The sequence below is a fragment of the Triticum dicoccoides genome, chromosome 7B (assembly GCF_002162155.2).
Source record: "Triticum dicoccoides isolate Atlit2015 ecotype Zavitan chromosome 7B, WEW_v2.0, whole genome shotgun sequence".
In the NCBI taxonomy this organism is placed as follows: domain Eukaryota; kingdom Viridiplantae; phylum Streptophyta; class Magnoliopsida; order Poales; family Poaceae; genus Triticum; species Triticum dicoccoides.
In genome coordinates this window covers 20,521,293-20,531,576 of record NC_041393.1, presented here as the reverse complement: position 1 = coordinate 20,531,576, position 10,284 = coordinate 20,521,293, and positions in this window count along the sequence as shown.

The following is a 10,284-nucleotide window of genomic DNA, read 5'->3' as shown; positions in this document are numbered from 1 at the left end:
GACCCGCCCTTCACCTTTCGGGCGGCTTAACAATGAACTTGTAAACTGCTAGGAATTCTAAAAATTGCTTCTTTCAATTAACCCACCAAACTGTTGCGGGCGTATACTTTCATAACTTAACCCGCCATAATTTGCCAACTTGATAACCACCTGTCCCATGATAAGGGCGACTCACAATTTCTCAGTAGCTCTTCGTAATATGCAGCCTTTCAGTCATAGTCAGATCGTAGTTGAAATATCACGCAATCACTTTAGGCGACTCACCATTGTAACTTTTTGACCCGCATACCTTTATTCCTTGGTCATAGCTCTTTAACCTGGCCAATCGTGACTAAGACTCCCACTTCTTGCGACTAGGTTGCTTCCAGAGTCTCTGAGCTTATATTAAATGAGTATGTGGACATGGGGGTGTTGCCAGCCAAAGATGTTATTCACTAGCGGGTTCTCGGCCCTGAAACTTCTCCTCAACCCGGAGAGGGTGAAGTTGTTATTTTCTCGGATAACCTCCTCTGTGGATTTTCACCATCGGGTCAAAATTCTTCCGGGACGTTCTGCATTTTTACAATCTTCATCCTCAAGACATTGGTCCCATCTCCGTCTCCAACATATGCAACTTTCAAGTATTCTGCGAAGTATACCTCCAAGAAGAGCCCATTGTTGACCTATTCAAGGATTTCTTTTATATCAACCGCCAGACTGAGATGACAGATGGGCCTAGTCTCGAGCTTTGAGGTGTTTCCATTCAGAGGCGCAGAGATGTCAACTTCCCTTCAACCGCACTGCCTAGTCACTCCAAGGATTGGAATTACACTTGGTTCTATTGCAAGGATACTTCTCCAGCTGGTGAAAACCCCTTGCCAGGTTATCGCCCCTACCGGCTCAGTACTGGCACCGAACTTTCGGGTCATTTGACCACCACATAACGCGTCCAGTATGCCCCCATATTTTCAACGATAATGGCTTTAATAGCAAATGGATTAACTAGACTTGATCTGGTCCGCTGTTGGGTCGCCTGGAGAATTTTACCATTGAGCCGGCGCACCGGCTGAATGTGCCAATATACCGGTGATACAAAGGACCCTCAATGCTACAACCCAACGCGTATGACCGACAAAGAAATCAATGATACAGTTAAGACACTGCTTGGGGCGTTTGTAGAGAACTACAGTAAAGTGGGACTGAATCCTTTCTGCATTCTTAACCCGGCTCTTGCTGTAAGTATATTTGAACAAGCCTTCATATTTGCTTATATGTCTCTTATATTTTGTATATTTTAAGCCACTTCTCATGCATATATGCAGGCCAACTCTCCTTTCTAGAAGAAGAAGCTAACAATCGCCCCGCCGGCCAAGAAGCCCAAGGGAAAAACTTGTGTTACAAGCCAACGTAAGAAACAAAAGGTAGAAGAACTTCTTGAGCTGGATGAGTCAGAGGTAGAACTTGACTCCCTTGGTCTTCTTTTTATGCAACTTATTGATGTTGATTCCTCTCAGGACAAAGTGGAGACAAGCAATGCCAACGATGCAGAGGTACTTCCTATCTCCTCTGACTCAAAACCCTTGCCAAGAAAGCAAACACGGCGGGTCATCCGGAAAGTAAGATTTTCTCACCCTCTTGCTCATTTAGACTCCAACTTTCTTTAGAAGAAACAACAACATGAATCAAGGTGTCTAACCCGGAGCGGCAGCTCTGAAGAACTGGTGGCCGGGTTATCCCATATTCCGGCTCCTCGGAAGCATCATAGCCCAACTCTATCCTTTCAAAGGCTGGTCTCATGCATCAACCTCTTAATCCTTCTGACTCAAACTATCAGGGAACGCCTCCATCATCCGGCGAATCGACTGTGAACACAGCTTCATGTCTTCGTTGTTGCCCAGGGGTAAGTGTCTTCATTTGTTGATAATAAACTTGTTGTCATTTACTCATAAACTTTTTGTATTCTTGTCACAGAGCCAGGGCCAAGGCTGGCAAAAAGCAAAAGGTGGGTGGTTCTTCCAAGACCCCCGAAGCTTCTGAGCCGGATAAGCAGGTGCTGGAGACCCCTGAGGTCCTAATCCAAAATCCTGAAGACCCTGCTGTTCAACAAGATGATCCACCTCCTCAAACTGATGCAGCACCATCTGAGGCTATGGACACGGATGCTAACCCGATGGCTAGTCATGAGCCGCCAAATCCTAAGCCCATCTCTCCTGCCAAATTAGCTGATAAGAGCATAGCTGATGACAATGTTGATGAGGTTACTGTTACTGGGTCAGCTTTTAAGGTGCCCGAAGATTCCAGAGTACTAGCCAAGCATTCATCTAAGGAAGAAACAACTTCATTGGAGAAAGGCAAGGCTAAACTGGATTTGGAAAACTACTCCTCTTTTAGCGCAGGCGAGCTCCACGCCAGCTATTTAAGACGCCTTCATACAAGCTATGACATGGAGGCCGACTTAGTAAATTTGATGAAACAGAAATATGAGTTATGTGTTTAACCCCTTTCCGCCTAAACATATTTGCATACTTTTGTAGCCCCCAAGTCTTAAGTATAGGAAAAGACGTTGAGTATGCTTGAGAGTTTATGAAAACTTCCAAAGCGTAGCCCTCAAGGGTCGGCTTATCTTTATTAAGATGAGTCGGTCTTCATACTAACCAAGTTTAAAATAATTTTGCGTAGCCCCCAAGGGGTGGCTTATATTTAATAAGATGAGTCGGGTCTTCAAAAATAACCAAGTTTAAAAGAACCGCGCATAGCCCCCAAGGGTCGGCTTATCTTTAATAAGATGAGTCGGGTCTTCAAAAATATAATTTGAAATGACCTACATTATCCCCCAGGTGCCAAGTGTATTGCTTGCAATGTGCTTGGGACTTGAATGATGGTATGGAGATAAACTTGACCTGTACTGGACAACCAATATGGCTTGAAGTCCTTCTTGCAGTAAGCTTTAAGTCTGAAAGAGTCAGAGCTGGGAGACTTGAGACAAAATGTGGAAGTTCAACAAGCAGAAACCACCAAAGCATAGCTGAAGTTTGAACATGCTGTGCAAGACAATGAAAAACTCAAGGCCGACTTTGATGCCAAGAGAGCCACCTAGGACATTGAAAGAGCGTCACTTTCAAAAAGAGAAGATATGCTGAAAAGCAACTTAAGCTGGTTGCTGAAGAACCTGCCGGCTTAAGACAACACACATCGCAAATGACAGCTGCCATCTTTGGTAAGTTGATGCTTATACTCAACTGAAACAATTCATAAACCATTGAAAGCGTTTTAACGCGCCTGGCGACTCAAAATACTTGATTGCTAATCCAACTATCTTTATGTTGCAATTGTATGACAAGTGCCATGAGTGCCATCCTTGGCCAAAATATGTTGTTGAAACTTAAAGCTGTGTACTCATTATCGGAGCAACTTTATGCTTGGAGCCTACGAACCCTGTTGGCTATAGGATGCTGGAAGAAACCTCCAACATCCATCAAGATTGTGCTGGAATATCTGTCAACTATACCATCACAACTTGAAGAAATAAAGTTATCAGCCGCCCGCGCAGGAGCCCTTACCACTTTGAACCGGGCTACAACATGGCAATCAGAGCTAGAACCGGCAGAAATGGCTGGCGGGTGTCCCGAGTTCAATGACAATGGCTCAATCTTCAGAGAGGCAGACTTCGCCAGTGAGCTAGGGAGATGTGGCCTCTGGCATGTCAACTTGCGGAAGAAGTGGATATGTCCAAATATCAGTCGGCTTATGACAAGGACAACACCCGTATCAAGCCGCCATCTCATGCAATTGTGAACTTAACTCCTTCAAGGTGTAAGCATGCTTTTTCCCCTAACCTTGATCCTTTTGTTATCCTTAACGATGAAGCCACCTTCAAAGCTTTAACTGGTATCGACTGGATATCAGATACTCTCCAGATGGCAGACGACGAAGAACTGACACAGGATGATCCAGAGGCTTCTATATCAAGGCGCCATGATGATAGTAACCCGACGGGGTCTAACCCGGACGGCATAGAGGCCAGCTTAGACGGGTGATGCAACTCTTGAAAAACTTAAAGTAATTGTGGACTTCTTGTGCAACCATGTAATAGCGTAGTTAAAACTTTATTTGCCTTGTCATGCCTTCAAGCATGTTATGCCAACCATGCTTCGGCGACTTAATGTCAGGACCCCGATCCTAAGTCACACCGATCTAGCATGTAACACATCATATCACTTTGTGGCCTCACGCACGGTATTCCCACGGGTGGCACCTTACCTGGCCCGGGACCGTTTGCGCCTTTTGGCTCACGTATAGTGTCGCTAGCATCCATATGACAAAGAACCCGGGCCGACATGACTAGTCGTAAACCCAAGGTGGCGCTAACTTACCGAGACAGGCATACATGACCCAGCAACGAATGTGTCGATCAACAACGTATGAACCCAAGTCGTAGCAAGCTACAGGGAATTAAAGGAACAACGCGTGACATTTCCCCGAAGAGACAGACACAGGAACGAAGAAGGATACATGCCGGCCAGCCAAAGTGTTCCGGAGTAGTAGCAAGCTACCATGGTTGAGTGGAAGCACTAGGTAACATTTCCCGGTAAGAGAGGCTACCAAGAATAAACAACTAGGTTGTCGGATCCTTCACATACCAAGCATTTCAAATCATACACACAATATGCTCGATATGTGCAAATACAACATGGCATCACAACAAAACTCTACAACTCGAAGTACTTTATTTAAAAGGCTCTAAAGAGCCATACCTAACATATCCATACAGGTAGGGGTCACACAACCCAACACTCAAGTCATACAAACATACAAGCACATGCGGAAGCAAACTTGTCTGTGTATAGGCAACTAGAAAGAAAGAAGGCTTGACGAAGCATGTCTATCTACATAGGCCCTTCACAAGCTCAGGGTCACCACCTGGGCGGAAAGTTACTCATCAACGTCGAGATCTACATAAAACCCACCTGAGGGGGCAGTGTTCTTCTCTGCAACAGTTATTAAGAAAACATGAGTACAAAGGTACTCAGCAAGACTTACATCAGATCCTACATACATGCAACATTATCAACAAGGGTTGGTGGAGTTTATTGCAGCAAGCCAGCTTTGACTCTTGGTTAAACTATCCTACGAATGACAATATCTTGTAAATGATTTTGCGCACACGAGTCCACTAATCACCACATCAATACTCAACCGCGGATCCTCTCCCATCTTCCTACGAGCGGGCCATCCACGGCACTCACACTTGTCTTGAGGCTTTTAGGAGTATCCATTTACTTGTCTATGAACTGTATAGGCAACCAAGTAGTCCTTTACCACAGACACGACTATTCAAATAGATGATGTTAACCCTGCAGGGGTGCACTTCTTCACACACGCTCTCGCCACTTACCTCCATGTACACGTCATGTATCTTGGCAACCTTCAAGCGGAAGCCTGGCGAGGGTGTCGGCCACGACCTGACTAACCACACAAGTCCCTAGTCCAGGTTTATCGCCTATTCAGGTTCCATCCGCAGGGAGTCCGGCTGAGGTTTACACTACGGCCCCAAACGATGTGTACAGGGTTCCGAGACACCAAACGGGTGCCTTGGTACACCGGGCCACGTACTTGCCGCATCACAGCCCACCCCGAGGGTCAGCGCTGCGCACGGCCTCCAGTCTACTATAAACACCAGAAACTACTTGCAACTCCTGGACAGAGGAAAAGGGCGGTTAATAAGCCGAGAGGTTAATTAAGGATCCCAATGTGTGGTAGTAGCTGATCTTAAATCACACATACAGATCTCAGTTCCTAGGGATGGTTCCAATGAAACAAGCCACCATGTACTCCTACATGGCCTCTCATTACCGACACAACCATTTCACTCTAGTCAATTACACAGATGAACCAGACCTGGCACGACTCTAAGCATAGCAGGCATAGCATGGTAGGAAACACAAACATAGCTCAATCAACTCCTACACATGCTAGTGGGGTTCATCTAGTTACTGTGGCAATGACAGGTCATGCAGAGGAAATGAGTTCAACTACCACAGCACACAGTAGTTTGCAACGTTGTTGTCTTCAATGTAGTAAATGAGAGCAGGAGCGAGAAGATGGTATTGTATCGATATGATCAAATGGTGGGGTTGCTTGCCTGACAGAGTGGTCGAGGGGTACTGTCCTTCAGCTGGATACTCGTGGATATCCTCGGGAGCAAAACCTACCGCGGAGAACACACCGGTAACACAATCAATACATGGCGATATGCAACAATATGATGCATGCATAGGACATGGCAGAATGAGTGTGTTGGTCTAATGCAATTACAATCAGAAATGTTTGAGTTATTTTGAACGCAAGGTTCAAGTTTCAAATTCAAACTATGAACTCATAATGTGCATTATCATGTTTTGATATAAACATAAAGGTTAAGTTGATTTATCATGCATGAAACTAGTACAAATGGATATATTGGATTTTTTTGACCATTTTTCATATATATATCTTTTCATTTGGAGTTATAGATTAACTAGTCATCAACCCGTGCTACTGCACGGGCTAGGATTTTACATAATAAACAGGAAAAAGTTGCAAAGCAAAATAAGGTACTATATTTTAGAAAATGATCACTTAGGAACATGTAACATTATTTCTTAATTATTGTTGTGTGAAGATGCATTCTTAATTTGGGACTCCTATGTTAATGCGTTACCGTCAGATAGTTTAATAATTATCACACGAAGTTTTTTATCCATTGTCAAAGGTAGTGTTGCTTTTCAATATTTATTCCACTAATGATTATCTCAGAACAATATTACAAAATTATTGCTTTCTTACAATATATATGAGGTTTAGTTAGTTTGAAATTACAGAATATGCACAATGTCCGACCCATATGTTTTATATTCAGTTAGGTTGAAATTACTATATTGCATTGACATTTGTTTTCTTTTCCCCTGCCGCAAATTTATTACCCATCAGAATTGCACAATACATCTCAAAGAACAAACTAAAATAGTTATAGACAACTCAAAACCTGTACGGAGAAAAACTACGAGCAATATCACGGAACAAAGGAACTTGAAGCGCTTACTTTTTAAAGATCCATAGTCACTGAACTGTGTTGTGATTGTTTTATAATCTAATGTGAAAAATTAGGCACATAAGTAGACAAAAAAAATACTAAAATAGGGTAAACTGGGTGGGGATAGCCGGATTAGGAGAATTCATGACAATAACATAGGCAGCCTAAATCATGCGAGATAATTTCTGAAGATGCAATAATCATTGCCAGCGTAATGCTGCTCAAGAAATATAAATCTGCAAATATGTGTATGGAAAGAGAATTTTTGAAACCTGTCAAAGCGGACGATAGAAACTGTACAAAAATTAAGCCATTTTAACTATTTTCAACAATCATTACTCCATATGTACAACCTGAATGTTATTCCATGGTTGTTCTCCTACGCAAGGCACCAAGAACATGACATTAGAGCATGTATAGGAAGTAAAATAGAGCGCTGATTGCTGGGCACGAAAAGGACAGACTGTATAGAAATTTGAGTACCATACACACAACACGTGCAGACAGAAAAATAGAGGATTCAACTGATTCCATTAGCTAACATGGGGTGGCATATAAAAACAATTATAAAGCCTGCTCTAAACCTCAAAGTACTCAAACTTGATAATTAACATACTGGTGTTCAAATGTTATTGTAGTAGTGCAACTGCAGGGATTACACTGTTCTGCTGGAGGTGATGCATATCTGTCGGTGTACTAGAGTAGGGGTACCCTAGTATCCCGAACTTGTGCACGGGCAGTCGCAGCACCCCGCGGCAAGGCTTGCCGGGTGACCGCCAAGGTCCTCCGTGGTTCCTTTGGAGCCATTCAAGAACAAAGTATTCAAGCCAAGGAGACAAGGCCCCGGCAAGAGGAGCTTGCCAGGAAGGCCAGCCAAGGCGTCTCAAGGAACTTGCCGCGACGTGCCACACGTCCCGGCAAGCCCCGGTGAGCGACAAGCTTCCGGACACGACAAGACAACGACCGCGGCAAGGCGCTTGCCGCGGCAAGCTACCACTCTGTACCCGCGCTCCAGCACATCCACTAACGTGTCGCCCTGGGGCCTTTCCAGGCGCGCGTGGCAAGAGGCCGTGCAGCCAGCGATGCGCGGTGGCAAGCGACGCTGACAAGGCCGCCATCGTGGCGAGCGGTGGCATCCCAGACGGTCCCTTTTTGCACTGTTTGGGCGACGTAGACGGGCATTTAATGCCTTTGTCCCCTGCCCTCAGGGTTAGGTATGATACACTGTACAGGTTGTTGTACCAACCTCAATTCCTTTTCGATTTTTACCCTTATCTACGTTGCCACCTGTCGGTGACCCCTTGAGCATATAAAAGGAGGCCCATGCGCAACGTAGAAGGGGGTTGGAGGGCAAAAAAACACTCACGCTCGGTCTCGTTAGCAGCTAGTGTGTACTGTAGCACTCAGCGCTCCTGAGCGAGAACTCAATACACTCAGACATGCAGCAGTAGGAGTGTTATCTCTCTGGAGAGCTCCGAAGCTGGGTAAACTGCTCGTGTGCTTCGCCTCGATCCGCTCTTCATGCGATCTCCGCCCCCCGCCGAACCGAAAGGGGCTTGGTGCGCCGGTCCCATAGGTGTTCGTGGATCAGCTTCCCCGACATCTTTGGCGCGCCAGGTAGGGGGCTCACCGTAGGCGTCGCCCAGAGTGAAGCAAATCAGATACAAGACAAAGCAACAAAATTGAAGAACTACAAGTACAACAAAGACTCTTACTCTTCTTCTTCCTCGTCGGAGCTGAGCGCGGAGAGATCGAAGTCCGGCTCGCCTCCGGTGCGACGAGGTGGAGGAGTAGGTTCCCTTGTCCGCTTGGCAGGAGCAGTAGCGGTGGACCGGGAAGACCCCGCTCCAGTTTCCGCAGCGGCGTGAGGCGCTCCCGCGGCAACAGTGCTTGCCGCGGTAGAGCGTGTCGCGCGGCACGGCGGCTGTTGACTCGTTTGCCGCCCTGTTACGTCCCCGGCCTTGCGAAGACGCCTTCTTGGTGGAGCTGGGGGCTCCGCTTGCGGCGAGCTGGCTGAAGGTGGGGAGGAGGAGGAGCCGATCTTCAACGAGTCGCTCGCGCCCTCGGCGGGCTCGCTTGACTCAGTTTCAGGCCCGACAAGCTCTTCCTCGCCGGCAAGCTCCTCTCGCTCGACAAGGCTTGCCGCCTCTGCTGCCTCTGCCTCCTCCACGGTGAATCCGAACTCACCCGCGACAACGGCTGCTGCCACCTCTTCCAGCCTGGTGGCGATGCGATGCATCTCATTATCGGTGGTGTCGCGGGTGAGGCTCTTCTGTTCATCGGGGCGGACCGGCACTTCTACCAGGCCATCAAAGACTCCTGCACGACGTCGTCTGCAGGCTCTTCCCAAGTTGGAACAATTCCGTGCGAATCGCACAGCGGCATCTATGCACGAATGCGGTCGAGCGAGGAGTTGTTGCACAGCAGAACAACACCCCTCGGCAACATGAACGCTTCGGGATGCTGAGGATCGCGCTTGAACAGTTCCAGGATCATCGCGTCCAGTTCCAGGACAGTGAAGTTGAAGTTGAGGCCCGGGGGCAGCCTCATGATATCCGCCGCGTTCTGGAACTCCCAGGCGGGTCTCCTCCTCTCCTGCAGGGGGGCGATGCGGCGGCGAAGAAAATCTGCGCCAACGGCGCCTACGGTGAGCCCGGCAAGCCTGAGGCGTAGGATGCGGGTGATGGCAATCTTCAGCCTATCGTCTTCTGGGGCCACGTTGCTCCAATCGTTGCCACGCGCTATTGGGGCTTGGCGCTGGGCGGTAAATGGCTGCGGGTTCTCCTCGACAATCCTGCACCATTCTGCTCTCCATTCCTCCCACTTGCTGCGGAGCTCTCCCTCCAGATAAGCTTCCTTCTTGCCAGCTCTCGAGATCCAGGCGATTCCGCCGGATAAAGGCTCCCCTCTCTCAACTCGGGGCATAAAGAAGTGGCGGAAAAGAGCTACGTTTGGATATACTCTGACAAAGTTTTCGCAGAGATGTGCGAAAACTGCCATGGTCAGAACAACATTGGGGGTGAAGTCAAGGAAGCGGAACCCGTAGGTGTTCATGATATCGCAGAAAAATTCAGAGAAAGGCGGGCAGAGCCCGCAGTAGAAGAACATCGCGAAGAAAGGGTATCCATTCGGAGCCAGTTCTGAAGCGGCAGCTGGGAGTACCTTCGTACGCGGATGCGCTCGCGTCTCCGTCGACCAGAAGAGGTAGTAGTACTCCCTCAGCTCCTTCGCGG